Here is a 17,133-nt window from a genome sequence, read left to right as displayed (position 1 = left end):
GCACACCAGTGGCAGTGTGGTTCAGGGGAATCAGCTGCACCAAGTGGCTCTGTCCCAGGGGCTGCAGCAGCTCAGGTGATGATGTTCACAAGTGTCTGCACCGCAGGCACATGCTACTGACAGTTGGAGTCCCATGGGCTCATGATGCATAAGCCCACAGATCATGGCAAGACACCTAGGAAAACCTTCCCCTTGAAGTTCTTGCATATCTGTCACGTTGCTAATCATTTTATCCAAGCATGATCTGTTTTCCTTCAAGCCAGAAATGCCTTCCATTTGTGGAGTTAATTCAGAGTCTTAACAACACTAGAAGGCAGGTTTTTGTGGTCAAATATATTGCCACATTAATAACTTCAGAATATTAGATGAAGCACAAAAAGAAAAGAAGAGAATAAATTAACAGAAGAAGCCTACATGGCACACTGGAGAATTAAAGTGCCATTTTATTACACACACCTTAGAGTTAAAGTTTTAATTTTCTTTAAAAGATAGCAACATATCATTTTCATCTTCTGTGTTCAAAAACACTTAGAGAGGATGATTTGTTCTTTGTTGTAAGCTACGGGACAAACAAAGCTGTAGTCAAGTGATGTTGACCAAATCCCTGCAATTTCACAGTGACAACAGAATTATTATTATTGTTTGTATTCATTATTGCTCTAATAAGGGACTTTTCTTCAAGGATCCTGTTGCACTTTAAGTACAAATGAATGAGTCTTCTCTAATCCCTTATGATCTGTTATGCAGTCTTGTTTTACAAAGGGGTTAAAAAGGAGGACACTGAGACAGAGAGGGGTTGCTGGCTTTATTTTCACGGGAACTGGCTTTGAAACAGTTCCTAGTTACTGGTTTGGTACAGGTCAAAACTCTACCTCTGAGTCAGAGGCAGCTCCAGGAATTATTCCCAGCTCCCTCTTGGGAAATGCCTCCCTGTCCAGATGTATGGCTGCACACATTCGCACAGTACAAGTACAGTAAGCACTGCCACTTGTGGGTTTCACTTGCTCTGCTGAGCCAGCACTGAAGGCTTTTAAAAGCGGAAAGGCATTTAGAGGCATCTTTTTCTTTTACAAGCTGCAGACATTTGCCTCTTAGTGAAGAAGGTCACCAGCCAGGCATAGAGATCTAGGTGGATATCACTGCAGCAGTTTCCAAATGGCTTCTCAATCCAGCAGCTCTCCCCACTGCCTTATATTGCAGACCAGCAGAGCTATATTTGGAGACAGATACAGGGGTTATGCTCCCAAGGGCCTCGGATGGAGTCAGTTCAGAGCGTGTTGTCATGATGGACGTGCACACATGTGCCCTAAGAGAGTAGAGGTCAGCCATCATTCATGAATATGCGGAGACCACTTACAGTCCAGTTACAACATATGCTAGTAACACGTGTTCCCTACCCACCCTGCTTTCTCCACAGTAAGCTGCTGCATTTTTAATGCCTCCATTAGCTCTTGGAACAATTGACAGCTTCAAGTCTTTCCTTGCAATGAGCTCCAATGTGGAAACGCCATGCAGCTTTCAATCACAAGCCAAATGGCTAAAGATTTTGAGACAAGATTTCAGTTCCAGAAGAGGAAGGCTGCCCAGTCAACCCTACACCTTTAATATAACTATTAATTATTCATAAACAACTATAAATGCACCTAACTCCTGCAGTACCATTCGTCTTTGGAAATGACCTTGCTGAAATCACAGGTAGGTGTCTGGGTTTTTCTCTTTCATCTGCACCTAAGGCAAGGTTGCTGGCCCTAATGCTTCTATTGAGAGTCAAAAGATTCAGTGTTTAATGCAGACACATCAGCTTCATCTTGTTCCCAAAACATATGTTTTTTTAATGTTTCTTCTAGCATAAGAAATTATTCTTTCAGCACAAAAAATGATTCTTTCATTTAAAGAGAGGACAGTGCAGTCAAATGATTTCTACATAAGGCAGTCAGACCTCAGTCCCCCCCAACCCACCTAAGTTCACATTCACAGCTACAGAAAAAACCCCTGAAGCTTGCTGGTGTTGCAAAGGTTCATAGTGACAAGCAAATAGAAATAATATGAAGTATCTGTTCTCCCGAATTGGTTGTGGGGTTTTTTTTTTTTTTTCCTGAGATGCTGTCAGCCCTACCAGCAATTAAAGATGTGCTCTGATATGAGATAAAATGATATTTCTCTAAGTGCCACATGATCTAGTTTGGGAGCAGAAAGCCACCTAAGGCTTCTAATTGAAACATCACTGACAATTACAGTTTTGTTATCAAAAGTTGGCTCAGTTTTAGTGGAAATGCCCAGCTATGGAGAGATACAAGCCTGTCCCCTCTCAGGTGGTTCAGCTCTGTAGAGCTACCAGGAATAGAAAGAGGTAAAATCATACTTCTGTCACGAAAGAAAGCCATGCACACAGTTTGAACACCAATTTAAATCAATTTAGAAAACAATTTTGTTAAAACAGATCCGTCCCTTGGTATAGATACTTTGATTTTAGCTTGACAGCGTTACTTTGGCTAAGAAACTGACTGAAGAAAAGAGCAAAGCAGGTCACTGAAGCTGCAATTACACACCCTGTGCCGATGGCTGCCAAGCCAGTCAGGAGGTTAGTGCCCAGCAGTTTTCTGGCTTAACCTTTCTACTCCATCTTCCCTTTCTGGATCTTACTGGTCCTTTTGGATTCCCCAAGCCTGACTCCGCAGAAACAGTACAAACTGAAAGTCCTCCCAGTAAGAGCTTAAACTAAACTTCATCTTTCTGATGGAACAGAGTGAGGGAGAAACCACACATAATTATGTTGGCAGATCAGAGAGGACAATAAGCCCCTGGGTAAGCAAGTAGTGATATGTCATAACCCATGCACTGTAGGAACTCAGACCTCAGTCTGAGCTCTAAGTTATCCTGCTTGAAACTTGGCGTATTGTTTGACTTGGTTCAATAGTTCATGACAAACCTGTGTGTAACACACTAAACCTGCACTCAGATGTGGTCCTCTGGTAAACTGGGTTACAAGTTTATTACTGCCACCACATATCAACTGAAAGATGCTAACTAGCCATGGGCTCATTGCTGCAGCTTACAGTAAATATGAAGTAAGATATGTTTTCTTAAATTTCAGTGAAATGAGTGATGTTAAACTCATTTAAATTAAGCCACACTGATCTGTATGGACATATTGTTTTGAATATCTTATTCATATTCATATTCAAACATATCTTATTGTTTGAAACCTTGTTGGCATGCTTAACCATAAATACCAGGAGAAGCTACAATGCTCTGGGTTCAGTTTTAGCTAACAGGCACATCCACTGCATGTCTTGGTTTTAGTGAACCATTTAATTAGGGCTTTTGGGAGGCACCAGTGTGTTCCCAGAGGCAGAGAGAGATATTCACGGTAGGGAAAGGAAACTGAGTAAAAGATACATTTGTATGGTAAACTGTGGCTAGCTGAAAGTGCTAAGAGAGCTTACGGATTTTAATCTTAAACAACAGTTGCGTTTGGAATAAGAAATACATCTAAACTGCTCATTTTCATGCTGTGGTATTGTCAACTGCAGCAAGGCATTACAGGGAGCTCTAGTGACACGAAACATTGGGGTAGTTATCTCCCTGTTGCTATTATGTTCCTCTCTTGATGGTGCCCTTCCAACCAGGACGTGACCCAGCTATGAGTTGTACTTCAAGACCAGGGAAAGGGTCCTCCATGATGCCACACATACCTGTGGGTGCAGGTTGCATAACCCTGCCACACTGTCAGGATATGGTTCTGACACTGCTTTCAGTTCATATGAGGCTTATCTCCTCTTCCTGCAGATGAGCTTTTCCTGTCCTCTTCTCTCCTCCTTCTACTCTCACAATTTCTGAAGGGATAACACATGCTCTTTCTTTTTCCTACAAAAACAAGTTAGTTACCTGTTAGTTACCTACAACTTCCCAGCATTGTTGACAATGCACTTTTGTAGGTTAACATTCACAGTTATACTCCAGCACAACAAATTAATGACAAACTCTCATAAACATGAAGGAAATGAGCATGAGAGCAGTACCGAAACCAGCTCTCCGATATAAACCTTCAAGAAACTTCTGCTGCAGAGAAATGTTCTGGCAAAACAACTCCACACACTGAAGTCTTTCCCCTGTAAGATCACAAAAGTTATGAAAATGGGTCATGAATCCCATCAGCCAAGATACCCACCCACTAAAGGTCTCAGCTATGTAGACAGAAAATACATCTAAACACAGCTACATGGAGGTGGGGAGTTTTATTTTTTACAATCCTACATAGCTGGAGAGAGCCCTGCGTGCATTGGGTGAAGTCCTGACCCTCAACCTATCTCCTGGACAATTCTCCCAACATTAAGAGCAGCCAGAGGAGACCTTGATGATGCAACTTCTTTCCTGCACTTACTAAATTGCTTGGATTTTTAAGTCAGTCTACAGTACCATAAATGCTTGATTTAGATATAGCAGCATGTGTTTACCTCACATCTGGCTTGACAGCTTCATAAGGGAAAACACTCTTTGAGGACATACCTCTGAGACCTGGTGAGCTGGGGGTTGTGCATGAGGAAAGCCTGCCTACGTCAGGCTCCCGGAGCAGGGGCTTGGAGTAAGGCACTTCCAGTACTCCACTGCCTGGCCCATGGGGCTGGCGCTCTGTAATCAAGATATTCATTGGTCTCTTGAACTTAGACCCTGCAGGCAATGCAAAAGCAAGCAATCAGACCTCACCCCTTTATCTTCATGCTCACACTCCAAAGTCCTATTTTCAAAACCAATGTGAGCACTTAGGAGAGTAAGACCCAGTGAAAATGACTATTTGCAAGTGGCACTAAATCTTTTTGGCACTTTCAGAGTTGTATCTTGACCTCTACTTGTGCAGTATGGCCAGCAAACCCTCTTATCCAGCTGTTGACAGCCTATCTGCAGAGCACAGCTCCTTAGGCTCCTAGAAAACGTTCATTTCTAAACGAGACAAAGGCAAACCCCACCAGATCTAGTGTTAGCAATAGACAAACTCCGAGAAGGAGCTTGGGCAAGAGACCCTGGAGCTTCCTTGCTATCAACGTTCTCACGATTTCTATGGCTCAGGAAGGAGAAGGTGCTGGCAAGACTCCACGTCAGTCCTTCAGCATGGCAGAGTCTAGTCTTCTCTAGCATCCTTCAACACAAAAATTTCCAGATTATCTACAAACCAATTTACTTCAGGCTCCACAAATTACAGTAAGTCCAGGAGCTGAAACACACCAGAATGTGACAAAAACTCTCCTCTAAGTCTTTCCTATCAGGAATTTCAGAGGGAATTGCAAGATGAATCTATTCCATTGTGGTAGGAGGAGACTTTGTGATGTGCGGCCTTCAGATTTACGCTGGGAAGGGCAGGGCATGCCATTCTCCTGAGAAAAAAAAGAGCAAGAAGGCATTTTTGTTGAAAACTAACAGATTAGACATTTCTGCTGTAATACCATGGAGTTTCAAGAGAGATTGTGTGCTCAGAGGAATGAGCAAATCTTTGTAAATGCTGACAGACTGTAAATAAACAAATGAAGCATTAATCATCACTGCCATCAAACTCTGGCAGAAATCTATCTTTGTATTATTTGGATGAGGCTCTGTCATTAGTTCAACCTTGCCATTTTTAGAAATTATTAGAATTTTATAGCAGGTCTGAAACTCTATGCCAACGAGACTGTGATTTTAATGCATATTAATGGGACAAATGGGGGAGGGGAAAGGAAGTTGGTGCGATTCCCTTATAGAGTAGAATGCTAAATAAGAAGATTCCAGCTGTGCAACAGGAAAGTTAAAATGGTTTGTTTGGATCATTAATATTGCAGTGAAAACTAATTAAACCTAGAGCTACAAGGAGGAGCTCATTAGAGATTTGAACGGAGGCAGCACAGCATTCAGCAGCCTCCAGTTTTAGCAGTTTCTTTTATCACACCAAGTGGGATAGCAAGAGTTCACCGAACAGACAGAGGATAGTCTGAAGAGCCAAGGGGATACAGATGCCCAGTCCAGGGGATGCAACTGCAATAGTTACCTGACTGCTACAGGTCTTCTTTGGAAAACACTATGTGAGTTTTGTAGCTCTGTTGAAGGAGCCAAGCCCTTCTACCGTGTCTCTGCTCAGACTAACATCACTGAGCTCTTTACCATGACCTTCAACTCCAGCCTTTCCTCCTGCAACGTTATGACTTTGTCCCCTTGTCTGACCTGACATTTCCATAGTCTAAAAGAGCCCCAAAAGTTGCTTTGCAAAATATATCTACTTGTAAGTCACTGGTCCTTCTATGGTCCTTAAACCACGATATAGGGGCCCTTCTATGCCCAGCTATGGCACTTCATAGTCTGTAGTTTTAGTATGACCCTCAGTTTTGCATTTTCTTTCTTCTTTACTATGCCATGCCACTTTTGCTATAGCCAGAGAAGGTGTTCCTGCCTCTGCTTTGTGAACATCAGCATCCTCCTATGGCTAGTTAACTCTTCTTATCTCTGATTCTGTCTTTCCCTCACCCATAATGCTGTAAAAGTAAAAAAAATAAATCACTGGAGATGCAAAATTAATTTTCAAATCTGATGTCTAGGTATCAGCCTACTCAGCCTATGCCAGTGAAGACCCTCAGAAATGCCTCTGCTGCAGCATTTCATGGTGGGAGGCGCAGAGAGGCTGCTGAACAATGAAGAACATTGTCACACCCTGAAGAATCAAACCCGTTGCATACCCCCAGTTGGTGCCAGCAGTGTGGGGCACAAGGACTTATGCACAGACAGTGCAAGATATGAGAGATGCCTCCTGTCTGTTTAGCACTGTGTAACAAAACAAGCTGAAATGCCTTACAGAAAGGCTGCCAGCCAGAACCTAACGCTGTGTGCTATAGGCTGAAACAGCCCCAGAGGCTGGAGAAGGGGCACCCTTGTGAAGACCTCTTCCCTGGCGTCCCAGTGGTGGATGGTGGCATTTAAGTATACTCATGACCAAAGGGGGATGACTTTGAATTTCTGTCTCCAACACATGCATATGTAGATGTGATCTCTTCTGCACTCCTCACCCTGCAAACTCTTGCTTTGCTGAATCCATGAAGAGACTTGGTGTCAATAGGCAGGCTCAGACTACAGCAAGCCGACAAAGAGAATAAGAGCCTGAGTGAGGCAAAAGTATACTTCAGATTGCCCTTGAACACAGGAGTCTCATCCTAAATTTAGAAGCATGGAGGTACACTAGACCAGATTTATACAAACCCTGAAAAATTCACACCAAGAGGCCTGTTATCTGTAATGTTTCTACCTTTTCCCTGGGGAAGAAATAGGTGAGTTTGTGATGATGGCACTTCTGCCTATTAATAGACTGCAATCCTGAGATCCCACATTCCACTTTCTATTTTCCTCTGCCTGATGCTCCCCCTCAACCAAAGTCCTCAACAGCATAGTTTTGGAATGACAAATATCTGCTGAAGCTTGAGTGACTGCAGTAACCTCACATTCCCTTTCCTGGTGCAGCTTGCATAGCACAAATTCACATAGTTCAAAGTCAGCCCTTGAATACTTCACATGCTGGTTCTGTTCCTTCCTCCCCAGACATCAACATCTTTAAGCAACCCCGTGTTGCTCCTGACCTGGTCCGTTTGATATACTTCTGATTGACGAACAAGGACAGTGACAAACAAGGGGAAGGAAATAAATAAACTTGTTTTGACCAAGGGCTTTTTTTCCACAGAGCAAAGAAGACCAGAGGACACATTAACTTCACATAAGCCATGATCAACGGCCACCTTCCATTTGTTGTCCACCACATAAGGCTTTTAAGGACACTTTCAAATAAATCTAATTCACAAGGTGCTCTGTATGAGGCGAAGCGTGAGAGTGGGAGGCTGCAAGCTCAGCAGAGAAGGACAGTGCAGGGGAATATCATCTACCTGAAACTGTGGTGCTTCAAGGGTTTAGTAGGAAAGGCAGTTTTGTTTCAGATCCCTCCCATAAGATAATGTTGTGATGCAGGCAAACGTTAGTAATGTAGTCAAAGTTGGATGCCTTGGCTGCCACTCGATCACACATAGTGATGATTTTACTAGCAAAGTGACTATGCACTGACATGCTATTTCTGCTAATTGCCCATCATTAACACTGCCTTCATAGGAAAGACCTCAGGCCTGATACATCAGAAAGACAACATTGGTTAGATTCTCTAACCTAATTTAAGTACCTTAAATCATAATGTAGGTGCTTAAATCCCTGTTGAAGGAGCTAAACCAGATGTTTACATACCTAAATCTATATATAAAGTGCTTAAAGAAAGCAGAGATGTAACTAGGAACACATTTAAATCTCTCATTTCAGGCATCCAAATTCGGATTTTGGTGCCCTTCTTCCTCATTTGGCCATAAATATGACTCCACACACTCTGCTTGGCATGCCAGAGCAAGACAGGCACAGCCCCACCATGCAGAGGCTGAGATTCTTAAGAAACCTCTGTCAGGGGCTGAAAGCTTTCATGCACAAAGAACAAAATTACTGTCTTCACAGGCAGATAATGTATGTGGGGTCAATCTGCATGGAAATGAATGAAAAATGGTTGTTTTATTTTAACTTGGTGTTTATGAAGATTGCGTAATGATTTCTACTGCTTTTCTGTGTTTTTTAAATGTAAAAGGAGAAAAATCACATAATTCTAATTCCAAAGCAGGGCAATTGGATTGTTTATGCCTATTATATTCTACTAAAGATGCAATATGTGCTTTATCTCAAGAGAAGTCCCAACTTATTCATGCCTAGTGTGAGGGCAAATATTAGTTGGCACCGAAATGGGGTGCAGTTAAGTCTAATGTCATGTCACCAGCACTGCTTGTATTATAAACAAGGTAAGCGGCAATTACTTCGAAGCAGAACTAGATAGTTTGTTAAAGTGGCTCCGCTTAATGTGCATTCAAATATTTGCATCCAACAACAGGATTTCAAGAATAAGTGCAACATGTTCATACATTTGAAGAATAATATAAACGTGCTGTAGGAGCCTGTTTGTCCACTATTGTACTGCTCTTGACTAGCAGTCTGACATGAAATGATTCCCTTATCATTAAAACAAACAATCAAACACACACACACAAAATAAATCCAAGCCGAATATTTCTACTGAGAAACTTACCAGGCTTTCTTGTGGAAGTTACATATCTGACATTTCATGTCCCCACTTTTGATGGTTGAATTGACTAGTCAAAAAAACCCAACACACCAAAACAAAACAAAAAAACCCCAAACCAAAACAAAACAGTGCAAAAAACCCCCCAAAACAACCAACAAATCCACAACAAAACAAACCAACCAACCAACCAACCAAAAAACCCCCACAAAACCAACCAACCAACCAAAAAAAAAAAAACAAAAACCCAAACCAAAAAACACCCTCTGGGTGCATCAAATTTTTTCTGTGCCAGTGCAATGGATCAAATGGATCATTCTGTCCTCTGGTTACAGTACATCATGAGAATGCAATTCAATGGGTGACCCAGCCAAGAGAGGATAACAGGGGCATGAACTACCTGCATTACAACTGGTGTTTTTCAGGAGTTTATTCCTGATAGAATCTCAACCTTTCCACATGTACAGCACATTTTCTTTAAAGAAGAAGATTTCAATGATTTTATTCTGTTGAAAACCCTATTTTACACCTAGGAACAGAAGGGACAAAAAAAGTTTCATCCATTCCAACAGCCACATTCCTTAGTGGGTCATTTGGAAGAAACAACTTGCAGGCCTTTGGCCATAAAGAAACAAACTGCTGCTGCCCAGAAGCAATGGACACTGAGATTTCCATACATCGCCTAGCCACTAAGGATGCAAAGTGACTTGTGCATCATGTACTTACTCTGCACCTGTAGGAGCAGGTTCTAGCTACAAGCAGTGTGTTATGATACTATTTCCTGAAAATAGGTGTTACTAAATGCATTTTTCACTTTTATATTTAGATATGGCCCAGAATTTCCTACATGTCTGGTTTTAATCTGCCAAGTGGTCATGTCAGCCATGACCACTTACATTTATTCTCACCTTAATGAAGTTTGGGATTTGAGATGATGTAGACAGACAAACAACAGACAGTTTTCTCACTACTAAAGAGACATAAGGACAGTTGAGCTTTCTGGGAGGTACCTAGGTACTAAGGGGAACTGCAGTCAGCACAATTTTTATGAGAGAAATCAACAATATCTCATTAAAAACCACATTATCTCCTGAAATCCCGTGTCTTCAGAGACAGATGCCATGCCTTTGACACCATTATTCTTGAAATACTAATAGACCGCTTGAATCTCCACACAGAGAAGATCTGCTTCCCCACTTTCAGCACCCAGCACAGCAAGTGACCTTTTTGTACCCACAGAAGCCACCAAGTATAGATTCTTCTGGACCAATGTGGGGAGAAGTCAGAAATCCTGGTGTCCTGCCCCTCCTTTGCGAAACAGTGAGGCTGTTCACTCAAATGCTTTCCTAGGCTGCAGCTGTTGCATGGAAGAAATGGTGTCTGTGGCTGTATTAGCAAAAATGGTTAAATTGAGTTTCCCACTTCTCCCATCACCTTAAAAACTTCATCCTGTCCTATGCAGGACTCAAAGGATTTATTTCACTTTCCTGACACCAGTATAATTAAAACAGGACAACACAAGCAAGAGCAAAGCACTAGATCACCTCCACTACAGCAACTGAAAGCAAATCTGTCAAATCTGCCAACTTCTTTTCCCATTCACCTCCCTTGATTTTAGCTTTCAAAGCCTAATGGATCATTAAAAAAAGTGTTATTACAGGTGGGCAATTTATTTTTGGTATCCTTGTATTGTCCACCCTTAAAAAAAGGATACTCAGTACTCTAAATACCTTAAGATGCTGTGCAATATACTTGCAAATACCTTAAGACGCTGTGCAATTACAAGGCAAACACATCAAGAAAAGGCAAAGTTAAAAAACAGGAACTGTGATTAAACCAGGTGCCCCATCTTGCTCATTTCCTGTCCTGCTTTAAATTAGGTAAGTACTAATACATAAAAACGTAAGTGTTTCAGAAAAACAACAACAGAAACACTCTGTTTTGGCTACGGTGCCATTACTTTCATATCATTCGACTTCCACATTTCTTTCCCGGGCACCCTTAGGTTTACCATTAACACAGCTATTTATGTTCATGTTCTCACAAATACTGGCTAAAGACTGTGCTCCATCTTCTGAGTTAGTAGTAGAATAAACATGATGATTTTCAGAAATACAGAGCAGAAAATGATGTTGCTCTGTACCATGGCAGCAGCAGCAGGAGAATTTTATGGTGAACAGGACACAGCCTGTGAGTGGCTGTGATCTGCCTCCCAGTCCTGAACCTCTGAAATGCAGAACTCTAAACATCATCTGAAAAACACAAACCCAAGTTTTCCTTTGCATTAGAAATGCATACTGTCTGAAGAGGGCTAAGAAAAACCTTGTGCCTTTGCAGTTACTTCAAAATTTCTGATGGTTTAACTTCCTCCAAAGTATAACTATAGCTTCAGATTTTCAAAGTCTCTAGTGTTTGGCTTTTTTTAGTTTGTTTTTATTTTTTTTCAATAACCACAACGCCCTTGGAAGTGTTTACCCCTTTTTACTCACATATAATTTATAAATTATATAAATTAATATATAAATTACTCACAGTGGCTTCACTTTAACAAAGTCCAACATGCTTATACAGGGTACAGATGGACAGGAGATGCAAGAATATTGGACAGAAATCGGACATACTTTACCTCTTCCTTCTCTTGCTCTGAATTTTCCTGGGCACAGCATTTTGCTCCACCACCACACATGCCACCTTCAAAGAGTAAACACCCAGCCATTTTCAGAGGCTGCTTAGGAACTTTCTAAGTTATCATACGTGCCAAAGGTATTTTAAGACACAGCTGAGTGTATTAGAATGTGCAACAATGACAAAGCCAGGCTGCCTGGCATGTTTTATACATGCTGTATGAAAACTTACATAGGAAAAATTAGCTGCCTCAGTAAAGGAACTTTATCAACACAGAGCCCTCCAGTGACTGAGATGTTTGATAGTCAGAGGAGAAGGCAGTATCATCCAGTGAGTAATGGAGCCTTCATTTAGGGTCACCCAGACTTAAATTCATTGCTCAGAGAGCCAAACTCTCCCTCACAGACATCTTCAATCAGATTTGTGGGATTGTTGCTTCCTCCCACAGCTTCCCAGATTCTCTAGCACCTTTCCAAATGCTGCAGTATCTCCATTGTGACTTACAGTGCTTCAGAGAGTATACAGTATGCAAAAGAATCTTCTCCTCCAGTGGCTCACCCAGATAGATTTGAGCAATGAGACAAATGCAGTGTAGAGAGGATTTCCCACAGGATGCCAAGAGTACTGAAATCCACAAGCTCTGTGAGGAGGGTCCCTTCTCTCCCTGAGCAAACTCCAGCCTCTAGCTGACCTGTACGGAGAGGAGCTGTTAGCCAAAGCCAGCCGAGGCAAACAAGCAGACACCTCCTACCACAGCCAAGGCTAGCTTTTTGATGGAGTTGAACAAAGTGGTGAAAGGCACCAGCTGATGAATATGAGCAGCTTTGTTGGGATTACTACAAATTTGTTCTGTGTTTGGCGTAGGGGATAGGTAATAAACAAGGCCTTGTTAGACCCCCTGAATGATGGAATTAAAGAGATATCTTGAACAACTGCATTTTTCATTCTGCCTCATTCATTATCTATTTCAGATGAGGTGAGGATCTGTTCTTGGAGCAGGTGAAGACTGGACAGGGAAGGTGCATACCATGGGACCATGTTACTAAAGTCTGCACTACCATGGAAATATGCAACAGGCTGAATTAACATATCTTATATCTGAAATTTCACATGGGAGCACAAAAAAGCATTTCCTAAAAGCTTGTCTTAGTGCAATACAGTTCTTCTAATGTCATTTTGGTAGTGTTACCTAGGTGTGTGTTTTGGTTTTAAATAGATAAATAAATAAAAATCCAGATTTGGTTCTCTGACTTTATAACAACAACTATTCAGGTATCATCAGCAGAGTTAGACTATTGAATTTTCCCTACTTTAATAGATATTTTCTACTTAATACAAGAAACCTACCCATGCAAGAGAGAAGGACACACAGTCAAAAAAGTAACGGGTCATCCACGTTGTAGTATACACATTCTTTAGACAACCAAGACAAAAATATTGCAGGACATTTCCATAAGAGGCAGTGTGGATAAAAGACGGGGAACCATAGGTTCTCTATGTCATGTTTCCCTACAGCAACAAGGCTTATATGAACATACTGTCTGTGTCTGTATTTCTCAGTCTGTCCAAAGGTAGGACTTACTGAACAATTTCAACTAAATCTGAGAGACAGTTAAGATCTTTTCCAGTTGGTGAAGCTTTTGTAATTTCAAAAGGTATTTCTCACCTGCTAGCCCTCTGAAAGATATCAGAGTGGAAAAACAATCCCTTTCAGGGGAAAAACCAAGTCAAATCAGGTGGTCTCAGGTTGCTACTAAAATGTAATCTGGTTCTATTGAAAATAAAACAAGATCAAGCTACAAAATGAAACAGAGCCTTTGTCTCTTTTGATTATTATTTGCAAAACTGGCTTTTGGAGGAACATAGGCCTAACTCTCCTTTTCTTTTGACTTGGTTTAACATTTGCTCCATGTGTTCCCACACTAATCCTTCCCAGCGACTCATGGACTGCTCTATCTAAGGCAGGATCCTGATCTCTTTCCTATTTCTTTAGGTACCTGAAACAATTTCCAGTCATATCAAGCATGAACACACCCTCCTATTTCGAGACTGTCTTTGCTGACAGGCCAGTTGGTGATTTTATGAGAAGCCTGGAAGTGTCTTTCTTATTAATCTTTTTAACTTCAGTATACTATTTCATACTAGACTATTTGTCTCCCACTTTCATAAACTTTTTATACAATAGGCTACAGATTGGACTACGGTTGTCTAAGACAAGACAAGTAAGATTAAAAGTTTTTGTAAAATCATTCCTCTGAGCTGTGGTTTATAACTACATACGAGGCTGTGGACTATGTTTGGGGGTCAGCAAAGGTTATCCTAAGAACATACCTATGGGTCTTAATGCACTAGCTGGAGATTGACACCTTTCCTAAAAAATTTCTGGCTGAAACCAGAAAGGAATTTAAATCCTCTGGTCTAAAGCAGAGGAAGATGGGAAAAAATGCTGCCATTGCTGATGCTCTCTGTAAGCTACCTGTAATCCCAGCCTCTAGGAAATTAATAGTAAGAGACACAAGGAAAATGATAGAGTGATGCTTGCTGCAATGGCCATACAGCACAAGATCCAGACAGGAAAGAAAGATTTTCAGTAGCTTATAACATGGCTAGCTCTAAACAGATCTCTGTCCTTCCACCAAGCACACACACAAAGGAACAGTGAAAAAAACATACCACCCTGACCATAAGATCACCTCACTGAAAGCCCTGCTACACTGTGTGCAAGTGCCAAAGCTCTCTAGCTGAAGGGTATCAGTATGGGAAAGCGCACCCGAGAAGAGGAACCATGAACACTCCTGTTGTCTGTACTCAAGTCTGAGCTACAAACTGCATCATCAGGAAACAGCATCAGTAGGTTCCCCAGGAACCCAGACCACACTTATGGCACACTGGCAGGAGTCTGAAACTCAGCCTGGAACGAATTTGACTGTGTTCATGCAAATATCTGATATGCACCTGTCAAGCACACATATTAGCCACGTTTCCTACAAAAAAGATTTATTTTTCAACCCAAATTTATGCCTGCCTACCTGTGTTTCATCCCAACACATATGTTCGTTGCTATGTGTTAACCTGAAAAATACACAACTTCCAGAAGTGATCTGCAGGTGTTTTTCCTTCACCATAGAAGAAATTGCCTTCTGCTACAGCAAGAATAAAGGGTATTAAAACAATCTGGTTTAGAAATACAAAAAATCCTCTTCACTGAATGACGCATAGATGCAGACCATCTGAATGAATAATCCAAATACACCTAGTATGGAAGAAATTAAGTTCAGTAAAAGTTCTAACTTCTACAAGGGACACCACACAGTTTTACAAACCTAGGAACAGAACAAGATCTGGGGCAGGACACCTGCAAATGAACAGACTGCTCAGCTGAGCCATGGACTACTCTGGCATTTTCTTTCCCGATGTTGCACGAAAAAGACTTGAGTACACATCCCAAGGCTTTTTTCTTTGCCTCCTTGTGTCTCTCTGAGTTGACAATAAGACTGAGACTCAGTGTTCCTCAAGTAAAATCAAGAAAATATGTTTTTAAAATGTACCAGCATCTCTGTTCCTTCACGTTGAAAGAGAGATGGGGTGGGGAGGGGGGGGGGAGAAGTAGCGAGACTGAAATGTTGAATGGTTTCCCATGGTATTCCTTAATATCAAGGGAGGAAGGCGTTAAATAACTGGTGCAGGCATGTTTCCCTTTGTTAACAGACATGACATCTGTGATTCTGCTGCTTGCTGAGATGTGGAATCCCTCCCAGTTGTCTCAGCAGCTCAGAGTCCTGACAGAGGAAGAGATGGACGAAATAGCAAATGAAGAACAGCTGTGATTTTTCAAGCATAGTTTCCACTTGTTCTGGATGCCCATAGCAAAAGCACCTTGAGTTTTGGCAGCCTGAACATGTTTTCTTCAATTTGTTCCATAGTGTGACATGACACATTAATGGAAGTTGGCAGCATGTCCACACAACACCAGACTGCCCTGAGGTTGTCTAATCTCCATCGATACCCACCAAGCCAAGTGCACAAAAACTTTCAATCTTTTTCCAAGAATTTTTTTTTTCAATCGGACTTCAAGACTTGCTTGGCCACACTCTAAGAGCTTATATTTGAGCCTGAGGACTGGATTTATGAGGCAACGAGCTCTCCTCAAGACCTGCTAACGAAACAAAGGAAATGACCCCTTGGATCAGACCAATGAACTGTTCACGCCATGTCTGCCCAAGGTGGCAAATAGAGAGGATTCTAGCAACGGTTACATAGAACAATCAACAACAGAACATCCTGGTCATCCTGGAGGTTTCCTTTTGAATTCTCATTTTGGGACTCATATGCATCCCATTCCATTGGAGTTTTCTCTTTCTTTTCAAATAGGTTGGATCGCCATGGTTTAGAGTTTGTTTGTTTGATTCGTCTTACTGAAATTCTTCATTTCACAACATTTGCTCTCTCCTGCCTTGCTCATTTCTGTTAGATTCTTTAATTTATGCTGCCTATAGCTTTGTTATGGTTCCTTATATTGTTGCCATGCTGAAAGTAATCCGAATTTCTTCCTCTCTACTTAACTCCTCAGTTTGTTACATGCTTTGCCCTTTAAAGACCCACTCTCACAAAATCATGTGGATAGTTCTGGTTCAAGCAACTAATCCCAGTGAGAAAAGAGGTACTGCTATCTGAGTAAAGGCTTTGGAGACTGTGCTCCTAAATGACCAATTCCCTTTTTTAGTTAAGCAACATAAACCTGGGCATCTCTACAAACACAAACCATGTTACACCACTTAAAACAAAAAGGGAACAAGCACTTACATATTTAATCCCTCAGAATCTTTTAAGAGGATCTCCTTTCTGAACCCACTACAACTATCCTGACATCCCACATAATCACAAGCTGCTGCAGTGGTCTTTGCTTTGGCCTGTTTAGTGCAGTTTCATTACATTTTTTCCACATGGGATGAATTCCACAGAGAATCAAAGTTTGCTAGAAGGACAGATTTCTTTTGAACTTAGAATGGAAGAGAAGGAACAGAATTTAGTGTGCCTCTAATTACAGCCACCATGACAGTTCATATGTGTAGCAATAAAAATAACCATAAACCTACCTAATCATTAAAGTGAAGCAAACAACTCCTCTCTGTATCATCATACACAGGTACTAGAGTTGCTAATAAACCAGGAAGAGCACTGAGGCACTGGAGGAGCATCTTTCCTATCTCCACAGTTTCTTAAACAACTTTAGAGGCATATTTTTATTAAGTATATGCAAGGCAGATGATCTTAAACCTCAAAAAGAGTCTGTATAATAATTGTGTGCTCTTCTAATGCTCTCCAAAGACCTATTCAGAGTCCATTCTGAAAGACAATAATATATCAAGAACTTCTGCAAACTTCCTCCTAATGAA

General features: G+C 41.3%; 1 protein-coding gene across 1 annotated transcript in view; it reads right to left on the bottom strand.

The window, feature by feature from the left end:
* C5H10orf71 (chromosome 5 C10orf71 homolog) overlaps positions 1-17,133 on the bottom strand; it is a 70,723-nt gene that overhangs the window by 37,166 nt on the left and 16,424 nt on the right. The gene's annotated exons all lie outside the window — the stretch shown is intronic.

Source organism: Strigops habroptila, chromosome 5 (assembly GCF_004027225.2).
Source record: "Strigops habroptila isolate Jane chromosome 5, bStrHab1.2.pri, whole genome shotgun sequence".
NCBI lineage: Eukaryota > Metazoa > Chordata > Aves > Psittaciformes > Psittacidae > Strigops > Strigops habroptila.
This window is presented reverse-complemented; position numbering and strand designations above follow the sequence as displayed.